The sequence below is a fragment of the Amblyraja radiata genome, chromosome 28 (assembly GCF_010909765.2).
Source record: "Amblyraja radiata isolate CabotCenter1 chromosome 28, sAmbRad1.1.pri, whole genome shotgun sequence".
Classification (NCBI taxonomy): domain Eukaryota; kingdom Metazoa; phylum Chordata; class Chondrichthyes; order Rajiformes; family Rajidae; genus Amblyraja; species Amblyraja radiata.
The window spans coordinates 33,419,179-33,445,177 of record NC_045983.1 but is presented as its reverse complement, the minus strand read 5'-3'; the positions used below and the strand labels follow the sequence as shown (position 1 = coordinate 33,445,177).

Here is a 25,999-nt window from a genome sequence, read left to right as displayed (position 1 = left end):
GGGAGGAAACCGGAGCACCCGGAGAAAACCCACGCAGGTCACGGAGAGAACGTGCAAACTCCGTACAGACAGCACCCGTAGTCAGGATTGAACCCGGGTCCCTGGCGCTGTGAGGCAGCAACTCTACCGCTGTGCCACTGATGCCAGGACTCCAAATGGTGAATTTTTCAAGGAGATACTAATTAAATGAAACGAATTCCCAGTGATTTTGTGGCAATCAGGTGAAATATTTCAAGATATTAAGGAACTTGGGGAGCGAGGTCAGGATTGAATCCGGGTCACTGGCACTGTGAGGCAGCAAGGGCCTGTTCCTGCCCTGTTTTAGTTTTAGAGATACAGCGCTGAAACAGGCCCTTCGGCCCATCGAGTCCGCACTGACCAGTGATCCCCGCACATTAACACTACCCTACACACACTAGGGACAATTTGACATTTATACATTTACACCAAGCCAATTAACCTACAAACCTGTGTGTCCTTGGAGTGTGGGAGGAAACCAGAGATCTCGGAGAAAACCCACGCAGGTCACGGGGAGAACGTACAAACTCCGTACACCCGTAGTCGGGATCGAACCCGGGTCTCCGGCGCTGCAAGCGCTGTGAGGCAGCGACTCTACCACTGCGCCACCGTGCCACCCCTAAAGCAGACCCTTGTTCTATGTTCCACCTTCACAAAGCTGGGAGAGTTTGAACCAGGCCGCTGCAGAGTGCACTGTAGCTGCCAGGTTGTTGGGTTGCCAATGGCATCCTGCATACACACTCACCAATGCCAGCGGATAACTTGCGAAAACTATTCAATGTCCATGTCCAGGTTTCCAAGCTTCCTCCAGGGAATCATCTAGTTTCCACCGGTGGGAGAGTCCAAGACTAGGGGTCAAAGCCTCAGAATTTACATAGAGTAACTTCCGGGTCACTGCTCGTGCGGCCGACCGATCGGTGCAGAGAGTAGCTTTGAATGTTTGTCTCTTCGTTACGTGAGTTACGTGAGTTTGTGAGAGTGTTTTGTTTCCTTTAAGTACATCGGGTATGGATTGCCGGTTAACTGCTGCCGTATAGTTCAGTACTTTCGTGGTGTGTTGTGCTGGCGCTGCCACTACCTCACACACACACCGGACCAACGAGCTAACGTTAATTAGCCAGCTAGCTTTTTGCGTTCACTGCTCCAAAGTATGGACTTCACATGGACACTATGAACTCTTATGCTTCTACTGTTCGTCTTGGATTATCTGCCCACTGCATCATATAGAAACGTACAAAATTCTTATGGGGTTGGACAGGCTAGATGCAGGAAGATTGTTCCCGATGTTGGGGAAGTCCAGGACAAGCGGTCACAGTTTAAGGATAAAGGGGAAATCCTTTAGGACCGAGATGAGAAGAAACTTTTTCACACAGAGAGTGGTGAATCTCTGGAACTCTCTGCCACAGAGGGTAGTTGAGGCCAGTTCATTGGCTATATTTAAGAGGGAGTTAGATGTGGCCCTTGTGGCTAAAGGGATCAGGGGGTATGGAGAGAAGGCATGTACGGGATACTGAGTTGGATGATCAGCCATGATCATATTGAATGGCGGTGCAGGCTCGAAGGGCCGAATGGCCTACTCCTGCACCTATTTTCTATGTATCTATGTATATGGATATACTCTTCCGGACAACCAAAGGATTACTTACTGCAGGGACTTTTTACTTCAGCTGCATTTTCACTCTCACCAAGCCCCTGCCATAGACAAGTTGCCGGAGGAGCTACAATGTAAACTCCCAACCGACCGCATAGGCACCCTGCACAACAATAGAAAGAAGGTAACGAGACGGGGGAGGAAGAAGAAGGGTGGAATTAAAGCAAGACTTAGGCGAGGAGAAAGTAAGCACCGTGCACTTCCCTCAGTGATCCTGGCTAATGTGCGCTCATTGCGTAACAAGACTGATGAACTGCAAGCTAACGTTTTTCACATGTATGCTTCCATTCTTGCTTTCACTGAAACATGGCTGACTGGGAGTGACAACAGTGACAGCATGCACATAGATGGCTTCGGGTCTCCTGTAAGGTTAGACCGCGATACTGAACTGACTGGCAAGCACCATGGCGGTGGTGACTGCCTCTACATCAATCCACGCTGGTGCAAAACAGTTGTTGTCAGAGAAGAACTGTGCAACCCTGACATTGAACTCTTGGCTGTCTCCCTGCGTCCCTTCTACCTTCCCAGGGAATTCCCACAACTGTTTTTCATTCTGGTTTATATCCACCCCAGAGCAAATGCATCCACTGCTACGGAACATATAAGAAATATGCTCGACAGACTCGAACTGATATCTCCGGACGCCCCCAAATTCATCATGGGTGACTTCAATCACTGTTCAATTGACAAGTCACTTAAAGGATTCTACCAGTATGTCAACTGCACCACCCGTCTAGGGAAAACACTGGACAAATGCTATGGGTCAGTCCCAGACGCCTACAGAGCTGTCTCCCTCCCTCCCCTAGGCTCTGCTGACCACAGTAGCATACTGTTCGCTCCTGCCTACACACCTGTGGTAAAGAGAACAGAGAAAGTCATCAAGGACATCAAACAGTGGACACCGGACAGTATTGACAGGCTTCAAGGGTGTTTTGAATGAATGAATGAATGAATACGTTTATTGTCATTGCACAATACTGTGCAACGAAATTCCATTACATCTCCTCCGGTTAAAAAAAATACAAACACGACAACCATTAACACATATGTACACTTATTAGTAAACAATAAATAGGTATTTTAAAAGAATTTAAAAGAATTTAAAAGAATTTGGCGGCATTTCTTAGAATTACATTTTGCTTCCCCAGCATTCTCTGTTGGAATTTAGCTCTTTTATCGCACATGGGTAGAAACTATTCTTTAGTCTACCGGTGCGAGCCTTCAGAGTCCTGAATCGCCTCCCAGAGGGTAGCAGAGTGAAAAGGTGGTTGGCAGGGTGGGATGTGTCCTGCTTGATATTTGTGGCCCAGCGCAAGCATCGGGCCCTATATATGTCATCCAAGGAGGGCAGTTGGGCGTTTGTAATGCTCTGCGCAGTTTTTATAATTCCCTGCAGCGCCCTCCTCTCAGCCACAGTACAGCTAGCAAACCACACCAGGATTCCATAGGAGAGGATACTTTCCACGGCGCATCGGTAGAAGGACAGCAGCAGCGGCTGCGAGACGTTTGCTCTCCGCAGAGACCACAGGAAATACAGCCGCTGATGTGACTTCTTCACGAGAGTGACGGTGTTCATTTGCCATTTGAGGTCCTGGGAGATGTTTATTCCCAGGAACTTAAAGCCAGTGACTCTCTCCACCATGTCTCCTTTGATGTATAAAGGAGCAGGTTCCTCTCTCTTCCTCCTGAAGTCAACGACCAGCTCTTTTGTCTTTGATGGGTTGAGTACCAGGTTGTTTTTGGTACACCAGACAGTCAGTTTTTGGACTTCATCCCTGTAGGCAGACTCGTCGTTGTTGTTTATCAGTCCCACCACAGTCGTGTCGTCCGCAAACTTGATGATCCTGTTTGTACTGTGTGTTGGTATACAGTCATAAGTGTATATTGTATACAAGATGGGACCACAGACTGGAATACCCTCACATCCTCCTCCACCAACATCAGTGAGCAAGCGGATACAGTCTCAGCATTCATCACTTTCTGTGTAGATAATATTATCCCCTCCAAGAAGGTCACAATCTTCCCTAACAATAAACCCTGGGTGATTAAAGATCTAAAAAACATATTGAATAAGAAAAAGAGAACATTTTTTACCGGTTCTGAAGCTGAGAAGAAGGAGGTAAACAGAGAGGTCAAGCGGACCATAAAAATTGCCAAGCTGAAATACAAGAACAAAGTGGAGCAGACCTTTGGAAAAGGGAACCTCCGTGCGGCTTGGCAGGGCCTCAAGAACATGGCAGCAGTGAACTCTGTAGGAAGCAGCTTCACTTCACTCCCGAATGATCTCAACTCCTTCTACACCAGATTTGAAAAGGACAACAGCACCCAGCTAGAATCAATCGTCTCCACACTCAGACCTGATGACTCCGGCCTCAACATCAACACATCAGAGGTGGTGAGAGCCCTCAAAAGGACTAAAAAGAACACAGCTCCAGGGCCAGACAACATCTGTGGGTGGACCCTATGGCACTGTGCTGAGCAGCTGGGAGGTGTGTTCCAGCATCTGTTCCAGGGCTCTTTGACCAGCAGCACAGTCCCCGCGATGTGGAAAAACTCAACAGTGATTCCCATCCCAAAGAAGGGCACCACCAAGGTCCTGAATGACCTTAGACCGGTGGCTCTCACCTCCCTGGTCATGAAGGCCATGGAGAGGATCATCAAGGAGCACATCACCAAGGCAACTGGCTCGATGATGGATCCATTGCAGTTTGCTTACCAGGCTGGCAGGGGTGTCGATGACGCAAAAATATTCATCTTAAACACCATCCATAAGCATCTGGAAATCCCCAAGACCACAGCCAGACTTCTGTTTGCAGACTTCTCATCAGCATTCAACACCATGCAGCCACATATTTTGGCTGAGAAGCTCATCACCCGCTTCCACCTCAACCACCAACTCACTCTGTGGATTATAGACTTCCTCACCAACAGATCACACCTTGTCCGACACCCTCTTCACCCTCACTGGCTCTCCACAAGGCTGTGTCCTCTCCCCACTTCTCTTCATTCTCTACACTGATGACTGCAGATCCACTCAGCCAAACTGCCACAGTCCTCCTGTCTCTGCTTCCCAGCCATACACAACATCACAGCTCAGCCCTGCAGGGCTTTATAGTATGGTGTGAAAAGTCTTGTCTTGAGCTAAATATAAGCAAAACCAAGGACATGATTGTGACCTTTTCCCCCCAACAGAGACAGATGGCTGAGGCAGCCACCACTATCATCCAGCAGGAGCCAGTGGAGATAGTGGAGGTATACAAATACCTGGGAACAGCCTTCGACAACCTGCTAAGGTTTTCCTCTAACACAGAGGAAATCCTTAAAAAGTGACATCAGGGACAGTACCTACTCAGGAAGCTGAAGTAAAGACATCAGCACTCCCCTTCCATCAATAGAATCACTCCATCACAAACGGTCTGTGTCAAGGGTGAAGAAAATTATCTCTGATCCCTCCCACCCAGCTCACCACATCTTCCACCTGCTGCCATCAGGAAGGCGCTATAGCTCACTGTCCGCCAAGACATCTCGATTTAAAAACAGTTTTTACCCACACGCAATCCGAATTCTGAACACACTATGACAACAGCACATATCCTCCCCATGCATGTACTGTATATTGTATGATGTTGTGTTTTATGTTATGTTTGACGGGAATCGGCCTACCTTGTAACATCCTGTACTGAACCTGAATTCCACCAGCTTGACTGTGTGGTCATTAAATAATCTAATCTAATCTAATCTAATCTAATTCTACTACGCATTCATTGAAAATGTAATAACCTTCTCTTTCACTAGCTGGTTCCACTCCATCACCCTGCAAAACAGAAACCGACTGTTGAATGTGGCCAAGGTCTGCTCACAAATCATTGATCAGCCCGTCCGAACTCTCACTGCCCTATGCGACCAACAGTCTGTAAAGTTAACACGCAGGATTCTTCACGACCCCTCTCACATCCTGTTTCCTGAGTTTGAGTGGCTCCCCTCAGGACGCAGACTCCGCCGTCCGGGTTGCCGGACACAGAGGAGGAAGGCAACCTTCATCCCCAGGGCTGTCCAGCTTCTTAATGCTGATCACTGACTCATGAAATGAAATAACCTTTTACATGCATTTTTTAATTGAAGCACTAAGGAAGCACTTTAAAAGAATTACTATGTGTTGAATGTTGATGTGCGGTGTGTGTTGTGTGATTGTGCAGTGTGTATGTGAAATGCGTGTGTTGGTTGATTGGGCAGTATGCGTGCTGCTTATGTTTGTTGATTCTGTCCCTCTTTATTTTTAAAAGCTATTGTAATGCTATTGTAATTGTAATTGTAATTGTAATTGTAATTTTTAAAATGATGAGAGGGATAGACAGAGTTGATGTGATCAAGCTTTTCCCTTTGAGAATAGGGAAGATTCAAACAAGAGGACATGACTTCAGAATTAAGGGACAGAAGTTTAGGGGTAACATGAGGGGGAACTACTTTACTCAGAGAGTGGTAGCGGTGTGGAATGAGCTTCCAGTGGAAGTGGTGGCGGCAGGTTCGTTGGTATCATTTAAAAATTAATTGGATAGGCATATGGATGAGAAGGGAATGGAGGGTTATGGTATGAGTGCAGGCAGGTGGGACTAAGGGGAAAAAGTTGTTCGGCACGGACTTGTAGGGCCAAGATGGCCTGTTTCCGTGCTGTAATTGTTATATGGTTATATGGTTATATGGTTATATGGTTATATGGTTATATGGTTATATGGTTAATGCGCCTTTTTAAATTGCCCCTCAGGGACGAATAAAGTGCTTTGAATTGAATTGGGAACTGAATTAATTGATGTTCTTTTAGGAAGGATAGATAGATTCTTGATTAGTACGGGTGTCAGAGGTCATGGGGAGAAGGCAGGAGAATGGGGCTAGGAGGGAGAGATATATGAGGGAGAGCCATGATTAACACTTTTGTGAGTTGTGAGTCTGTGGAATTCTCTGCCCACACACACACACACAAACACACACGGGGGACAATTTCCAATTTGCAGAAGCCAATTAACCTGCAAACCTGCGCGTCTTTGGAGTGTGGGAGGAACCGGAGCACCCGGAGGAAACCCACGGGGAGAACGTGCAAACTCCGTACGGATATTCCACTGATCAACGTTTATTCTTCAGTCTGCTTGGGGAATTGGCACCTTGCGTTTTGTTCGCTGTGCGGGAATGAGCAGAGCAGAATTTTCATCTCCCGTGTAACTGCTCTTCAACGGGGCTGTCGTGAACATAAACACAGAGGCATTCGGCGGTCAGAGTGCAACTTGTTCCTTCCTTCAACGCTCCTGTCTACCAGACACACTTGGCAAGCTCGTTTACCTGCCTCCATTATACGCAGCTCCTCCGAGGAGGTTAATACTTCGCCCTCTGTAGATTGCTGTGTTACCAGTATATTTAGTCTAATTTAGTTTAGAGATACAGCGCGGAAACAGGCCCTTCGGCCCACCGGGTCCGCGCCGACCAGCGATCGCCGCACACTAACACTATCCTACACACACTACGGACGATTTAACATTTTATGCTGTGGAATTTTCTGCCGGTGGAGGCCGGTGCTCTGGATACTTTCAAGAGAGAGCTAGATAGGGCTCTTAAAGATAGCGGAGTCAGGGGATATGGGGCGAAGGCAGGAGCGGGGTACTGTTTGGGGATGGTCAACAATGATCGCATTGAATGGCGGTGCTGGCTCGAAGGGCCGAATGGCCTCCTCCTGCACCTATTGTCTATTGTCTATTGTATACCAAGCCAATTAACCTACAAACCTGTACGTCTGTGGAGTGTGGGAGGAAACCGAAGAACTCGGAGAAACCTTGGTGGCGCAGCGGTAGAGTTCCTGGGATGGCAGGACTTCTCATATGAAGAAAGACTGGATAGACTCGGTTTGTACTCGCTAGAATTTAGAAGATTGAGGGGGGATCTTATAGAAACTTACAAAATTCTTAAGGGGTTGGACAGGCTAGATGCAGGAAGATTGTTCCCGATGTTGGGGAAGTCCAGAACAAGGGGTCACAGTTTAAGGATAAGGGGGAAATCTTTTGGGACCGAGATGAGAAAAACATTTTTCACACAGAGACTGGTGAATCTCTGGAATTCTCAGCCACAGAAGGTAGTTGAGGCCACAGTTCATTGGCTATATTTAAGAGGGAGTTAGATGTGGCCCTTGTGGCTAAAGGGATCAGGGGTATGGAGAGAAGGCAGGTACAGGATACTGAGTTGGATGATCAGCCATGATCATATTGAATAGCGGTGCAGGCTCGAAGTGCCGAATGGCCTCTACTCCTGCACCTATGTTTCTATGTTTCTATGTTTCTTACAGCGCCAGAGACCAAGGTTTGACACTGACTACAGGTGCTGTCTGTACACAGTTTGCACGTTCTCCCCATGACCTGTGTGGGTTTTCCCCAGATGCTCCGGGTTCCTCCCACAGTCGAACGATGAAATGCTGCTGTTGGAGTAGATGTATTACAGGGTGGGGCGATTGTAGTGAGTGACTGTGGATCCACTACTGAGACCAGCGCGCGGAGAGTCACCAGGCTTGCGCGACATCTTGTATTTATCTTGTTAATTATCTCAGCATATTTCTAAACCATTTTCAAGAGCAATAAAGTACTTTACTGCAGCTCGCTTTATTATTATTGCACTGACTTGTCTAACTAATTAACTGTACGAAGCAAAGCCTCAGTTAGGTAGTTAAATGCCAACCTGTGCATATTTTACAGACTCGATCCACTTTAGGAATGATTGCGTGTTTAATGGGAACATCAACCAATGGATCTCTTGAGATTCAGATGCAAAGTTCTGCCGATGCTGTAAACAAGAGCCAAAACTTTCCAACGTGTCGGGAATACTCAGCGGGTTAGGCAGCATCTTTGGAGAAAACAACTCCACATAGACAGCACCCATGGTCAGGATCGAACCTGGGACTCTGGCGCTGTGAGGCAGCAGCTCTACCCACTGATAAAGGTGGCTTCATAGAGACAGGCCAATGTAAGAGCTGGACGCACACAGTCTCTTGCCCAGAGTAGGGTATTCAAAGATCAGAGGACATAGGTTCAAGGTGAAGGGGGAAAGATTGAATAGGAATCTGAGGGGTAACCTTTTCACACAAAGGGTGGTGGGTGTAAGGAACAAACAGCAAGAGGAGGTAGTTGAGGCTGGGACTATCCCAACGTTTAAGAAACAGTTAGACAGGTACTAACTTTTTCTAATCCTGGGATGTCAGGACTTTCATATGAAGAAAGACTGGATAGACTCGGCTTGTACTCGCTAGAATTTAAAAGATTGAGGGGGGATCTTATAGAAACGTACAAAATTCTTAAGGGGTTGGACAGGCTAGATGCAGGAAGATTGTTCCCGATGTTGGGGAAGTCCAGAACAAGGGGTCACAGTTTAAGGATAAGGACCGAGATGAGAAAAACATTTTTCACACAGTGAGTGGTGAATCTCTGGAATTCTCTGCCACAGAAGGTAGTTGAGGCCAGTTCATTGGCTATATTTAAGAGGGAGTTAGATGTGGCCCTTGTGGCTAAAGGGATCAGGGGGTATGGAGAGAAAGCAGGTACGGGATACTGAGTTGGATGATCAGCCATGATCATATTGAATGGCGGTGCAGGCTCAAAGGGCCGAATGGCCTACTCCTGCACCTATTTTCTATGTTTCTATGTACATGGTTTGAAGGGATCTGGACCAAACACAGGCAGGTGGGACTAATGTAGATGGGACATGTTGGCAGGTGTGGGCAAGTTGGGCCGAATGGCCTGTTTCCATAAGTTATGACTCTAATAGTGATGTTCAACTGGTATCTGAAAGGGTGGTGAATCTGTGGAATTCTTTGCCACAGAAGGCTGTGGAGGCCACAAGTCAGTGGATATATTTAAGGCAGAGATAGATAGATTCTCGATTAGTACGGGTGTCAGAGGTTATGGGGAGAAGGCAGGAGAATGGGGCTAGGAGGGAGAGATAGATCAGCCATGATTGAATGGCAGAGAAGACTTGATGGGCCGAATGGCCTAATTCTGCTCCTATAACAGATGATCTTATGAAAGTAGGGTTTGTCGAGTATTTATTCCATTTGCTTCATACTCCGGATATATAACATGCCTCTCTACAAACTTCATGTCGTTGGCTCCAAATGATGTCCATTTGCTTCAGGGACAGTGTTTAAGAAGGAATTGCAGATGCTGGAAAATCGAAGGTAGACAAAAATGCTGGAGAAACTCAGCGGGTGCAGCAGCATCTATGGAGCGAAGGAAATAGGCGACGTTTAAGGAAATAGGCAACGTTTCGGGCCGAAACCCAAGGGGTTTCGGCCCGAAACGTTGCCTATTTCCTTCGCTCCATAGATGCTGCTGCACCCGCTGAGATTCTCCAGCATTTTTGTGTACCTGCTTCAGGGACGGTGCTGTTCCTCTGCTTATCTGATTTGTGTACATGAGTAATCTCAGTCTATCCCTTGACAAGCGAGGATCTTGCCCATACACAGGACATCTCCCGTGGTGTTAACAGCGTGCGGCGCATCCTAGTTGCTAATAAGCTCGGTCTATTTCGGGAGTGTCGAACACGTCAAGGCCAGGGCGAGGATTGTCACGCCTGTAGAGTTTTCATGTCGACTCTCTGGATCAGCGGCAGAGAATCTTACCCCGCTGTGTTGTTGCATGAGTGGGAGGCGGAACGAACGCAACACAAATCACCGCTGGGAATACATCGCAACAAGCAAAAGCTAGACTTAAAACATGATTAAAGGAAGTATTTTGCTATGTTAAAATTAGACTCATGAAACGCAATGGAAAAAAAATTGCCAGCAAAATGACATTGGTAAAACTACATTGAATTAAGACCTGTTCCAGCTGCTATGGTCAGGCAAACGCCTCCGTTGCCATGCTGTGAGAACGGAGAGGTTGAGAAGGAGTTTCTCCCCTGAGGCCATTCGGACTGTAAACTCCTATCTCACCAGGGACTAACTATACTGAACCATTCTACTGTTTTTTATAAATTGCTGTTTTTTTCCTTTTTCCTTCTTCCCACAATATGTAATATGTAAAAGAATATGAGTATAGAGTATAGAATATGAGATTTGAGTTTAAGGAGCAGGGAGGTTCTACTGCAGTTGTACAGGGTCTTGGTGAGACCACACCTGGAGTATTGCGTACAGTTTTGGTCTCCAAATCTGAGGAAGGACATTATTGCCATAGAGGGAGTACAGAGAAGGTTCACCAGACTGATTCCTGGGATGGCAGGACTTTCATATGAAGAAAGACTGGATAGACTCGGCTTGTACTCACTAGAATTTAGAAGTTTGAGGGGGGATCTTATAGAAACTTATAACATTCTTAAGGGGTTGGACAGGCTAGATGCAGGAAGATTGTTCCCGATGTTGGGGAAGTCCAGGACAAGGGGCCACAGTTTAAGGATAAAGGGGAAATCCTTTAGGACTGAGATGAGAAAAACATTTTTCACACAGAGAGTGGTGAATCTCTGGAACTTTCTGCCACAGAAGGTAGTTGAGGCCAGTTCATTGGCTATATTTAAGAGGGAGTTAGATGTGGCCCTTGTGGCTAAGGGGATCAGAGGGTATGGAGAGAAGGCTGGTACAGGATACTGAGTTGGATGATCAGCCATGATCATATTGAATGGCGGTGCAGGCTCGAAGGGTCGAATGGCCTACTCCTGCACCTATTGTCTATGTTTCTATGTGATTCTGTTCAATTCTGTTTATAGTTTGTTTGTTTGTTTGTCTTTTTGCACAAAGTCCGCGAGCATTGCCACTTTTCATTCACTGCTCATCTCATATGTGTATGTGATGAATAAACTTGACTTGACTTGAGAAGGAACTGCAGATGCTGGAAAAATCACAGGTAGACCAAAATGCTGGAGAAACTCAGTGGGTGAGGCAGCATCTATGGAGCGAAGGAATATGTGGCGTTTTGGGTCGAGACCCTTCTTCAGATTGATGTGGGGGTGGGGGGGGGGGGGGGGGCGGGAAGAAAAAATGAAAAGGCGGAGACAGTGGCCTGTGGGAGAGCTGGGAAGGGGAGGGGAAGGAGGGAGAAAGCAGGGACTACCTGAAATTGGAGAAGTCAATGTTCATACCGCTGGGGTGTAAACTGCCCAAGCGAAATACGAGGTGCTGCTCCTCCAATTTACGGTGGGACTATGATTGGTTTGACATGACTTGACAATTAAGACATGATGAGATTGACTCCATCCACTGTGCCGAGGAGAAGGAGCCAACATCATCATAGACTTGTCTCTGTCCCACCACGGTCATTCCTTCTCCCCGCTCCCATCCGGCAGAAGGTACAGAAGCTTGACAGCGCGCACCACCAGACTCAGGAACAGCTTCTTCCCCTCTGTTATCAGGCTTCTGAACGGCCCTTCCATAGGCTAGGGTACTGTTCGATTCACCTCTACCTCATCTCGAACGCTAAACCTGCTATTTAGTTTATTGTCACGTGTGCCGAGGTACAATGAAAAGCTTTTGTTACGTGCTAATCAGTCAGCGACTATCGAGCCATTTACAGTGTACAGGTACATGATAAGGGAATAACGTTTAGTGCAAGGTAAAGTCCGATCAAAGATAGTCTCATGGTCTCCAATGATGTAGATGGTAGTTCAGCACTGCTCTCTGGTTGTGGTAGGATGGTTCAGTTGCCTGATAACAGCTGGGAAGAAACTGTCCCTGAATCTGGAGGTGTGCGTTTTCACACTTCTGTACCTCTTCCCCGATGGGAGAGGGGAGAAGAGGGAGTGGCCGGGGTGAGACTGGTCCTTGATGATGCTGCTGGCCTTGCCGAGGCAGCGTGAGGTGTAGATGGAGTCGACGGGAGGGAGGGTCTGAAGAAGAGTCTCGACCCGAAACGTTGCCTATTTCCTTCACTAGGTCGCCTATTTCCTTCGCTCCATAGATGCTGCCGCACCCGCCGAGTTTCTCCAGCACTTTTGTCCACCCTCGATAACCCTTGGCATCTTATTGAGAATGTGCGGCCAGTTCATTTTTATAGATGTTTGCATTAAGTCAGAATGGCCAAGAATTTTGTTTTGGAGAGTGTACAATTACACCTATTTCCGTGCTTCCTTTACAAAAAAATAAGTGCGGCATTTGTAGCCCAGTTATAATTAAGGCTGACTTGATAAGTTCAGTATATGGCATTTATGCTAGTTAAAACGACCATTCTAATGATAGATGCAGCAGCCTTGTTCAATGAGTAATGAATATATTGATGTGTACTGCGAGCATGCTTGGCCATAAAAGTGTCAGTGTGTGCATAGTTTGGGCTAATGTGCATTTAAAATGTACTTAATGATCTTATTTTTAAAATGTAACCGTGAGCTTTGGTTATGCAAATTGATACTGGCGGGTAATTGGGCAAATTTGTTGCTCAACCATCAGGGAATGTTATATGTTTATGTAAATAACGGATTTATTTGAGAAGGCTTCTATTTATAACTGCATCCGAGGCAACTTTATCCCTCAGGTTCTGCTTTAGGAGCGGAGACAATGATGGCTTTTGAAACGCATTTGACAATAGACAATAGACAATAGGTGCAGGAGTAGGCCATTCGGCCCTTCGAGCCAGCACCGCCATTCAATGTGATCATGGCTGATCATCCCCAATCAGTACCCCGTTCCTGCCTTCTCCCCATATCCCCTGACTCCGCTATCTTTAAGAGCCCTATCTAGCTCTCTCTTGAAAGCATCCAGAGAACCGACCTCCACCGCCCTCTGAGGCAGAGAATTCCACAGACTCACCACTCTCTGTGAGAAAAAGTATTTCCTCGTCTCCGTTCTAAATGATTTACTCCTTATTCTTAAACTGTGGCCCCTGGTTCTGGACGGATATATGTTTAGAGTGGATGTGGAGAGGATGTGTCCACTAGTGGGAGAGTCCACGACCAGAGGGCACAGCCTCAGAATTAAAGGACGTTCCTTAAGGAAGGAGATGAGGGAGAATTTCTTTAGACAGAGGCTGGTGAATCTGTGGAATTTTTTGCCACAGAAGGCTGTGGAGGCCAAGTCAGTGGATAGTTTTGAGGCAGAGATTGATAGATTCTTGATTAGTACGGGTGTCAGGGGTTACGGGGAGAAGGCAGGAGAATGCGGTTAGGAGGAAGAGACAGATCAGCCATGATTGAATGGCGGAGTAGACTTGATGGGCCGAAGGGCCTAATTCTACTATCACTTGATCTTATGAAGGTAGACAAAAATGCTGGAGAAACTCAGCGGGTGAGGCAGCATCTATGGAGCGAAGGTGGAGGTGACATTTCGGGTCGAGATCCTTCTTCAGACCTCCACTGACCTGGCGTCCACAGCCCTCTGTGGCAATGAATTCCACAGATTCACCACCCTCTGACTAAAGAAATTCCTCCTCATCTCCTCGTCGTGGTAGCTCTTTGAGCCAATTTGTTGGGCGTAGTACCACTTCACGCCAACTCCTTGATGAAGCAGCCCTCTAAGGCCAATTGTCACCGACATAGCGGCTTCCAATTCCTTTCCATCGGCATCTTGCAGCCTTGGGGCATCACATGCTGGAGCCAGGATTTTGATGATGAGAATTAAACTGAGTGCATTTGCAAAATGTTCTCTGTAAACTCCGCCACTGTGCCAGCTATAAATGGTGGAGGAACAGGGAAAGGAATTCAGTCTCAGCTTTAGTTTGGGTAACACATGCAATGAGTACGGAAGGAACTGCAGCTGCCTGTTTATGCCGAAGATAGAGTCAAAGTGCCGGAGTGACTCAGCGGGACAGGCAGCATCCCTGGAGAGAAGGAACGGGTGACTGTTGTGTAATGAGACCCACACACAGGGTCTCCGACATGAGGCGTGAGTTCATATCCCACTTCTGACACCATGTTGTGTATTGAGACACACACACACAGGAGCAACTACTCACAGTCTTTATTGTAACACAAGCGGAGGAAACATTACACGCTATCGTCCCCATGGCCAGCATCAAGTCTGGCTGTGAGATGGTGAAGTGCTGTTATCAATAGTCTGGGGTAGGGATGAAGATCCGGACTGTACTCCATATGGAATGTGCAGCATGCATTATATGTGTGGTGATAGCTACACAGTGAAGGCAGGCTAATACGGTTAGTCAACAGTGACGTTTCGGGTCGAGACCCTTCTTCAGATTCTCGACCCGAAACATCACCCATTCCTCTCTCCAGAGATGCTGCCTGTCCCGCTGAGTTATGGGGCTGTCCCACTTGGGAGACCTAATTGGCGAGTTTAGAAGAGTTTGAAAAAATGACATGTTGAAGACCTCCTTCGACTCTGTTGAAGATTAGCTACGACTAGCTACGACTAACTTCGGGAAAACTGGACACCGAATAGTGGAGAGTGAAGACCACCTCTTTCGACCTCCCTTCGACTATGATGAAGACTATCTATGACAACCTTCGACTACCCTCGATTGTCTACAACTAACATGCCGACCTACTACGACCTACTATGACCTACCTCGACTAAACCTACGAGTAAAAAAAAGTATCGATTTTTTCCATGGCGACCTTTTTTTACTCGCGGGCATTTTTCGGCACGTTGAAAAATACACCGTGACCTAGCTGAGGCCTCGAGTACGCGGAGACCACTCGCGAGCATGAAGGAGAGTTACAAAGACCTCCTACAACCTCGTGTCGACCATGCTGCGAGTATGAGTCGAGGGCAAACTGGCCAGAACTCGCGGATTAGGTCGCCCAAGTGGGATAGGCCCTTTACTCCAGCATTCTGTGTCTAGTATATAAACAATGAGTGTCAGCTGCTTTAACTGGGAGCGTGTGTGTGAATTTCCATCCAAATTACTTTCGCAAACAATATTTCAGTTTCTTCGTTGGATTCCCGTTTTTTTTTCTTTCACCATCTGCTTTGCTTATTAACAAGATTCAGTAACAATGAGATAATTTGGACACTTGAAGGTAAATTGTTCCTCCTATGGGAATCTAAATATAGAAGGCACAATGTCAGGAGAAGGGGCTGCCAATTATGATGGAAGCAAGGCGTTTATTTCCTAACAGATGGTAAAAAATCTTCACCCCAGAGCATTGAGTCCTTCAAAATATTCAACGCTGAGGACGCAAGAATTTTGTACTGACAGCACCGACTACGGGTGCTGTCTGTACGGAGTTTGCAGGTTCTCCAGATGACCTGCGCGGGTTTCCTCCCACACTCCGTACAGGTTTAGAAACATAGAAACATGGACAATAGGTGCAGGAGTAGGCCATTCGGCCCTTTGAGCCAGCACCGCCATTCAATATGATCACGGCTGATCATCTAAAATCAGTACCCCGTTCCTGCTTTTTCTGCATATCCCTTGATTCTGTTAGCCTTGAGCTATGCCTAACTCTCCATTGGATTAGCCTCCACTGCCTTCTGAGGCAGGGAATTCCACAGATTCACAACTCTCTGGGTGAAAAAGTCTTTCCTCATCTCAGTCCGAAATGGCCTACTCTTTATTCTTAAACTGTGACCCCTGCTTCTGGACTCCCCCAACATCGGGAACATTTTTCCTGCATCTAGCCTGTTCCATCCCTTAATAATTTTACAAGAAGAAAAATAATATTGAAGGATCTTGAACAAAGCACGACATGCCTGCAGGGCAAATTATCTAGAGGGCGTGGCGTTAAGGTGAGAGGGGCTATGTTTAAAGGAGATGTGCGGGGCAGGTTTTTTTTACACAGAGGGTGGTGAGTGCGTGGAACGTGCTGCCAGGGTTGGCAGATTCATTGGCTCGTTATAAATGTAAATTGTCCCTGGTGTGTGTGTGTGTGTGTGTAGGATAGCGTTAGTGTGCGGGGATCGCTGGTCGGCACGGCCTCGGTGGGCCGAAGGGCCTGTTTCCGCGCTGTATCTCTAAACCAAACTGTTTAGAGCGCTGGAAGATGTCAGAGGGTCAGGCAACATCTGCGGAGGGAATGGGACAGGCGACGTTTTAGGTCAGGACCCTTGGAGTTGTGGGGGAAGAAAGCTGGGAAAGAGAGGTGGGGGGGGGGGCAGGACGGAGTTTGGCAAGTGATGGGTGGATACAGGTGGGGGTGGAGATGGGCAGATTCGCTGGCGCGAGTGAGTGACAAAGGCTGGAGGTGAAAAGGGGACCCAAGGGGGTCAGGTAAGGGGCGAGGAGGGGGAGTGGAATGTGGGGTGGGGGGGGGGGGGGGAGGGGAAGGAGAGGGGATAGAAGTAAAATATGAGACAGAGATGGAAAATGAATGGCAGGAAGGAAAAGGAACAGTTGTTTAAGAAGGAACTGCAGATGCTGGAAAATGGAAGGTAGACAAAAGTGCTGGAGAAACTCAGCGGGTGCAGCAGCATCTATGGAGCGAAGGAAATAGGCAACGTTTCGGGCCGAAACCCCTTGGGTTTCGGCCCGAAACGTTGCCTATTTCCTTAAACGTAGCCTATTTCCTTCGCTCCATAGATGCTGCTGCACCCGCTGAGTTTCTCCAGGCGGACTCAAAATACTGGAGTAACTCAGCGGGCGAGGCAGCATCTCTGGAGAGAAGGAATGGGCGACGTTTCGGGTCGAGACCCGGAAGGAGAGGAATCGTGAGAAGAATCATCTATTCCTCTCCTGATTTTATACTCCTCCACAAGATCACCCCTCATCCTCCTGCGCTCCAAGGAATAGAGAGTCCCAGCCTGCTCAACCTCTCCCTGTAGCTCACACCCTCTAGTCCTGGCAACATCCTCGTAAATCTTCTCTGCGCCCTTTCCAGCTTGGCGACATCTCTCCTATAACGCGGTGCCCAGAACTGAGCACAAATACTCTCTTATACATGTTCAATTTAATTCAATTGCAGACTGGGTAAGATTTCTCTGTTCAAAATATATACTGATTGATATCTGTGCAAACATGAAGCAAAAGATGTTAGTTTCCCTCGGTGATTCATATCTGATTGTGTTGCCTAATGAAAGAGAATTTACCACATAGGGAAACTGAATTAGGAGACCTAATGATCTCGTACGTGACAATTTGTGAGCAGGTTATTTGTGGCTGCAGTTGTACATTTTGCCTGTCGAAGTCCCATTGTGGGGTGAGACACTTTAAAAAAAAAAAAATTTATCAAGCAGGATCTCGAGTTGATATACTTTCATAAATAGCCTGCCGCCTGGTGCAAGATAACTAGAGCGACTGGTCATGGGCGGGAAACGAGGTTCCGAATAGTGGGAAATTGTTGCAGTCATTATTGCTTTATTACCTCCCACTCTCCTCATCTCGCCCCGCACACACACGCACACACACGCACACGCAGTCTCACACACACGCAGTCTCACACACGCACACACACGCACTCTCACACACACACACGCAGTCTCACACACACACACGCACTCTCACACACACTCTCACACACACGCAGTCTCACACACGCATACTCACGCACACACATGCGCGCACACTCACACACGCACAGACTCTCACACACACTCTCTCACACACACTCACACACTCGCATGCAGTCACACACACACTCGCATGCACTCTCACACACATGCAATCTCACACTCACACACGCACGCACGCCTCTCATGCACACACACTCTCACTCGCATGCACTCACACACATTCTCACACACACTCACAGACACACGACACACACATTCTCACACACACGCACACACGCACACACGCACACACACACACACACACACACACACACACACACACACACACACACACACACACACACACACACACACACACACACACACACACGCACACTCCTCTCTCCCGTCAGGCAAGAGGTACAGAAGTGTGAAAACTCACACCTCCAGATTCAGGGACAGTTTCTTCTCGGCTATTATCAGGCAACTGAATCATCCTACCACAACCAGAGAGCGGTCCTGAACTACTATCTACCTCATTGGTGACCCATGGACTATCCTTGATCAGACTTTGCTGGCTTTACCTTGCACTGAACGTTATTCCCTTATCATGCATCTATCTCGATTGTAATCATGTATTGTCTTTCTGCCGACTGAGAGGTGAACTGTACAGCACCCTAGCTTGTGGTACTGTCCGATTCACCTCTACCCCATTGCGGACATTGGACTTTGTCTCTGGAACTGGTGCGCTACAATGCTGAGAACTATATTCTGCACTCTGTATCTTCCCCTTTGCTCCACCTATTGGACTGGAGTTTGTGTTGATTGTATTTATGTTTGCGATTATACGATTCAATTTAGTTAGCATGAAAAACAAAGTACAGTACACTTAGACACACAGCATGGAAACAGGCCCTTCTGCCCAACCTGCCCAACCTGCCCACACCGATCAACATGTGACAATTATAAACCTAAAACATGAGCCTAGATTCCTCTAACGCTATTTTTTGGGGGAGTCCAGAACCAGGGGCCACAGTTTAAGAATAAGGGGTAAGCCATTTAGAATGGAGATGAGGAAACACTTTTTCACCCAGAGAGTTGTGAGTCTGTGGAATTCTCTGCCTCAGAGTGCAGTGGAGGCAGGTTCTCTGGATGCTTTCAAGAGAGAGCTAGATAGGGCTCTTAAAAATAGCGGGGTCAGGGGATATGGGGAGAAGGCAGGAACTGGGGTACTGATTGGGGATGATCAGCCATGATCACATTGAATGGCGGTGCTGGCTCGAAGGGCCGAATGGCCTACTCCTGCACCTATTGTCTATTGTCTATTTATGAAGAGTTCACCTGATAATTCTTGATAATTAGTGTACACTAGCTCTATCCTACACACACTGGGGACAATTTGCAATTTTACAGAAGCCAATTAACCTACAAACCTGCACGTCTTTGGAGGGTGTGGGAGGAAATGTATGGATTTCAGAGTGAGATAGATAGAGCTCTAGGGGCTAGTGGAGTCAAGGGATATGGGGAGAAGGAAGGCACGGGTTATTGATAGGGGACGATCAGCCATGATCACAAGGAATGGCGGTGCTGGCTCGAAGGGCCGAATGGCCTCCTCCTGCACCTATTTTCTATGTTTCTATGTTTCTATGAAATCGGAGCACCCGGAGAAAACCCACGCAGGTCACGTGGAGAACGTACAAGCTCCGTAGAGTCACCATCCGTAGTCGGGATCGAACCCAGGTCTCTGGCGCTGAGGGACAGTAACTCTACCGCTGCGCCACCATACCGCCCGTTCTTGCGTGCTATCCAGTCAGCGGAAAGACAATACATGATTACAATCGAGCCGTCCACAGTGTACAGATACATGATAAAGGGAATACCATTTAGTGCAAGATAAAATATAGATCGAGGGTCTCCAATGAGGTAGATGTTAGCTCAGGACCGCTCTCTGGTTGGTGGTAGGATGGTTCAGTTGCCTGATAACAGCTGGGAAGAAACTGTCCCTGAATCTGGAGGTGCCCGTAGTCAGGATGGAACCCGGGTCTCCGGCGCTGTGAGGCAGCAACTCTACCGCTGAATCTGGTGAAGATTGATGCTAAACTGGTTCAAAATTACATTTGAAAGGCGAAAGAACTATTTCATGAACGCTGTGAAGGATTTGCTTTTATATTACTGTACACAGATTTAATTTACACCCAACAAGAGCAGGTCAGGGCGGTTTAATCTGTGCTTTGTTGTTTTTCCACTGATCTCATTATAAAATGATCAATACAGCTTAGGAAGTCGGCAGCAAATGATTCACTCTCTACCTCCTGTACGGGGAAACTCTTCACAGTGTTAGTTCAGTCAGGGCTTTCTCCAGACAGGTACGGAGTGGTAGACTGCTGAGCTGTGGCCTTGTCGAATGCGTACTGAAGTGAAGAGACCGATTAGCCGTGCGGTCGAGTCGCTGCCTCACAGCGCCGGAGATCCTGACAACAGGTGCTCTCTGTGTGGAGTTTGCACGTTCTCCCCCGGTTCCTGCGTGGGTTTTCTCCGAGTTCCCCGGTTTCCTCCCGCACTCCAAAGACGAACAGATTTGTAGGTGAGTTGGCTCGGTATAAGTGTAAATTGTCCCTTGTGTGTGTGTGAGGGAGTGTTAAAGCCCTGTCCCACTGTACGAGTTCATTCCAAGAGTTCTCCCCTGATTCGAACTCGGAGATTTACGGTAATGGCCGCTCGTCGGTACTCGGGGCTCTCGTGGACATTTTTCGACGTGTTGAAAAACCTTCACGAGTCTTCCCGTGCTTACCTGCCGTTAGCGAGTCTTCCCGAGTGCCTGCCGTTAGCGTTACGAGCCGCTAAGAGACGTCCCCGAGCTCCGACGTACCCGCTACGTTCATTCTCCGTGCTTACCACGAGTTTGATTTTTTTTTAAACTCGGGAGAGCTCTTGGAATGAACTCGTACAGTGGGACAGGGTTATTAGTGTGCGGGGATCGCTGGTCAGCATGGATTCTCTCGTGGGCCTCTTTCTGCGCTGTTGTAATCGTGTCTAGTCTTTCCGCTGACTGGTTAGCACGCAACAAAACCTCTGTGGTCTATGTTCTCAACTCATGCCTTGGACCAACTTGTAGAAACCGCAAATACTTGTTTAGACCACAGATGAACGCAAAGTGCTGGAGTAACTCAACGGGACAGGCGGCATCTCTGGTGAAAAAGGACAGGTGACGTCTCTTCAGAAATGAAACATTCCATTTTCGGTCTGAAGAAGGGTCTTGACCTGAAACGTCTCCCATTCAATCCTAGGTAGACAAAAATGCGGGAGAAACTCAGTGGGTGCAGCAGCATCTATGGAGCGAAGGAAATAGGCAACGTTTCGGCCCGAAACCCCTTGGATTTCGGGCCGAAACGTTGCCTATTTCCTTTAACGTTGCCTATTTCCTTCGCTCCATAGATGCTGCTGCACCCGCTGAGCTTCTCCAGCATTTTTGTCTACCTTCGATTTTCCAGCATCTGCAGTTCCTTCTTAAACACTGTCCCTGAAGCAAATGGACATCATTTGGAGCCAACGACATGAAGTTTGTAGAGAGGCATGTTATATATCCGGAGTATGAATTTATCATGAAGCAAATGGAATAAATACTCGACAAAACCTACTTTCATAAGATCACATGTTATAGGAGCAGAATTAGGTCATTCGGCCCATCAAGTCTTCTCTGCCATTCAATCAGGGCTGATCTATCTCTCCCTCCTAGCCCCATTCTCCTGCCTTCTCCCCATAACCTCTGACACCCGTACTAATCAAGAATCTATCTATCTCTGCCTTAAATATATCCAATGACTTGTGGCTTTCGGCCCGAAACGTTGCCTAGTTCCTTAAACGTTGCCTATTTCCTTCGCTCCATAGATGCTGCTGCACCCGCTGAGTTTCTCCAGCACGTTTGACTACCTTCGATTTTTCAGCATCTGCAGTTCCTTCTTAAATCCCATTCAATCCTTCTCTCCAGAGATGCTGCCCGTCCCGCTGAGTTACTCCAGCACTTTGTGTCCATCTTCATTCTGTTTTCAAGATCTTTCTTTGAAAGATGTTATTAAATCCTGATGTTATCATTTTAGCCCTACACACTGTATCTTTCACAGTTGATTATAAAACATAATTGTCATTTTAATCAACCTCAATCTCACAACATTACACAGTAGGATTGAACCAGAGTTTCGAGGTGTTCCAATTAAGTTTTCTGCATCTGTTTGAGTTTAATCCCTCCTTGTAAGCCCTCCCTGTAATGTAGGCTTCATACATACGCAGGTACCAGCTTGTGTTTCGTTAGGCTACAAATTCAGGCTCACCTCGATCTAATTTAAATCAATTCCATTTATATTTCATTAAATTCCATTTAAGTCGGAGCGGGAAGAGCGAATGCAGAATCTGCCAGCCGGCAGGAAGGTCTCGGCTACCAGATGCCAAGGGGTTTGATTCCCACAAAGTAAACAACACCAGCTCACTTCATACTAATTGCAATTTGACTCTAGGTTGAGAACATTGCGAACACTTTGCGGGGTTTTATTGGGCGATGGTCAGGAGGAGAGAGTGCGTGAAAGTCATCAGACTCGATCGCTGCTGTCCGATTCACCTCTACCCCATTGCGGACGTTGGACTTTGTCTCTGGAACTGCAGGGCTACGATGCTGAGACCTATATTCATGATCATAAATTCATAAATGATAGGAGCAGAATTAGGCCATTCGGCCCTTCAAGCCAGATAGGGCTCTTAAAGATAGCGGAGTCAGGGGTTATGGGGAGAAGGCAGGAACGGGGTACTGATTGGGGATGATCAGCCATGATCACATTGAATGGCAGTGCTGGCTCGAAGGGCCAAATGGCCTTCTCCTGCACCTATTGTCTATTGTCTATAGTCGAAGCTAGTCTTCAACATAGTCGAAGGAGGTCGAAGGAGGTCTTCAACATGACATTTTTTTCAAACTCTTCTAATCTCTTCTAACCTCGCCAGTTAGGTCGCCCACGTGGGACAGCCCCTTAACTCAGCGGGTGAGGCAGCATCTATGGAGAGAAGGAATGGGCAGCGTTTCGGGTCGATAGATGCTGCCTCACCCGCTGAGCTACTCCGGCATTTTGCGAAACTCAGTTTATTCGAGTTTAGTTTATTGTCATGTGTTGATGAACTTATGAAAAGGAGGAGAAATCTGGAATGTCCTGCTGGTGACAGCACCAGTGCCATCTGTATGGAGACAGAGTGTGAAATGGTGACAGATGGGCCTGACGTTTACGGAGGCAGGCTTTCAAAAGTGAGTTATATGTGCTGCGCTCTGCTATTTATTACTTGCATTTGTCAGGAAGTGTTTGGATCATCGCCAGATAGCTTTGTCTCATTGCAGTACGATACGTCTGTGGTTTGGAGGTTGTTGGGACCGCAGCTATTTACAAAATACGTTGATGTGTTAGATGAGGGGGTTTGAGGGTAACATTAGCAAATTTGCAGATGACACAAAGCTGAGTGGCAGTGTGAACTGTGAGGAGGATGCTCTGAGGATGCAGGGTGACTTGGATTGGTTGGGTGAGTGGGCAGATGCATGGCAGATGCAGTTTAATGTGGATAAATGTGAGGTTACCCACTTTGGTGGCAAGAACGGGAAGGCAGATTATTATCTGAATGGTGTCAGGTTAGGAAAACAGGGAAGTGCAACGAGATCTGGGGGTCCATGTTCATCAGTCACTGAAGGTGAGCATGCAGGTACAGCAGGTAGTGAAGAAAGCTAATGGCATGTTGGTCTTCATAACAAGAGGAGTTGCGTATAGGAGCAAAGAGGTCCTTCTGCAGTTGTGCAGAGCCCTAGTAGACCACACCTGGAGTATTGTGTGCAGTTTTGGACTCTCAAATCTGAGTAAGGACATTCTTGCTGTTGAGGGAGTGCAGCGTAAGTTCACCAGGTTAATTCCAGGGATGGCGAGACTGTCATATGTCGAGAGAAAGGAGCGGCTGGGCTTGTATACACTGGAATTTAGAAGGATGAGAGGGTATCTTATTGAAACATATAAGATTATTCAGGGATTGGACACGTTAGAGGCAGGAAACATGTTCCCGATGTTGGGGGAGTCCAGAACCAGGAGCCACACAGTTTAAGAATAAGGGGTTGGACATTTAGAACGGAGACGAGGAAAAACTTTTTCACACAGAGAGTTGTGATTCTGTGGAATTCTCTGCCTCAGAGGGCATTGGAGGCAGGTTCTCTGGATACTTTCAAGAGAGAGCTAGATAGAGCTCTTAAAGATAGCGGAGTCAGGGGATATGGGGAGAAGGCAGGAACGGGGTACTGAGTGGGGATGATCAGCCATGATCACAGCGAATGGCGGTGCTGGCTCGAAGGGCCGAATGGCCTCCTCCTGCGTCTATTGTCTATTGTCTATTGTATGTTGAGACTATTGACAGTCAGGAGGATGTGTTTCGTCTCTGCTTGTCAGCGATCATTACAACAGGACCTCAGCTCCATGCAATCTACCTGTCACTTATCAGTCCCAGTCTGAATGCTGTCGACATCGTGTCGCACTCTGATGGGGATTGCTGCATTTGTTTATCAGCTCGGGATGGTGTAATGTGCAAGGAAGGAAGTTCACAAGATCACAGTTTCCCTCCCCCACCCACCCCGACTCTCAGTCTGAAGAAGGGTCTCGACCCTAAACACCACCCATTCCCTCTCTCCAGAGATGCTGCCTGTCCCGCTGAGTTACTCCAGCTTTTTGTGCCAACCTTCATTTTGACTGTATTAGCTTCCAATAATTTAAGTGTATTTACAAGTATTAATGATTTGTAAAAGCTCCCTGGGGATGAAGAAATATGCTGAACTTCAATACGCTGAGAGTTCTAGCGAGTGCAGAGATGAGCGATTAACAACAGCTGTTAAAATGAAACTCGCTTGCAGTTTCTTCAGTCAAGAATTCACTCCTATGGTACGGAGAATCCCGACTTTAGTTTGGACATACAGGTCCTACACACACTGGGGCCAACACTATCCTACACACACTGGGGCCAATTTGTACATTCATTCCAAGCCCATTAAATCTCTGGAGTGTGGGAGGAAACCGGAGCACCCGGAGAAAACCCACGCGGTCAGGGGGGGGAGAACGTGCAAACTCCGTACAGGCAGCACCTGCGGTCGGGATTGAACCCGGGTCCCCGGCGCTGTGAGGCAGCAACTCTACCGCTGCGCCACACCGTGCTGCCTGCATCTGTTGCCTTTGGTTCATTGAGTTGAATGGTGGTGAATGAATTATAGTTCGCAAGGGCTGAAGCACAAGGACGTTGGAATTGGCTCCAGCAGGCTAATAATTTGCAGACGTGAAATATCTGAGCGATAAGAAAGAAAAATGTATGAATTATCGCGGAGAACCAGCCTTGCAGAGCGGCAGAAGATTAATTTAAATGCCACGCCACCAGACTGGCGATCATTCACTGGCGTAGAATAACCACGATGTTTAAATGACAGTGGGTTCCCGAGGAGACCTGTCAGCCATGTAAAAGACTCCCATAACTCACTCCTGCCAGCGATCGCATGAATAATGGATCTATCTCTCCGCAGCCAGAGAGAGCTGGCTGTCACCACTCATGGAGAGAGGGGTATCTGTTGCCACTTGCCTCCCTGTAAGAGGCCACGTTTAAAACTAACAATGGACTTTCAGATATTAGAAAGAAAAAAAAACCTGCAGATGCTGGATAATACACATAATAATAGCCCTGTCCCACTGTACGAGTTCGTTCCAAGAGCTCCCCCGAGTTTAAAAAAAAATCAAACTCGTGGTAAGCACGGAGAATGAACGTAGCGGGTACGTCGGAGCTCGGGGACGTCTCTTAGCGGATCGTAACGTTAACGGCAGGTACTCGGGAAGACTCGCTAACGGCAGGTAAGCGGGGGAAGACTCGTGAAGATTTTTCAACATGTCCACGAGAGCCCCGAGTACCGACGAGCGGCCATTACCGTAAACCTCCGAGTTCGAATCAGGGCAAAC

General features: G+C 47.4%; 1 protein-coding gene across 1 annotated transcript in view; it reads left to right on the top strand.

The window, feature by feature from the left end:
- LOC116989179 (seizure protein 6 homolog) overlaps positions 1 to 25,999 on the top strand; it is a 320,057-nt gene that overhangs the window by 187,297 nt on the left and 106,761 nt on the right. The window lies entirely within an intron of this gene.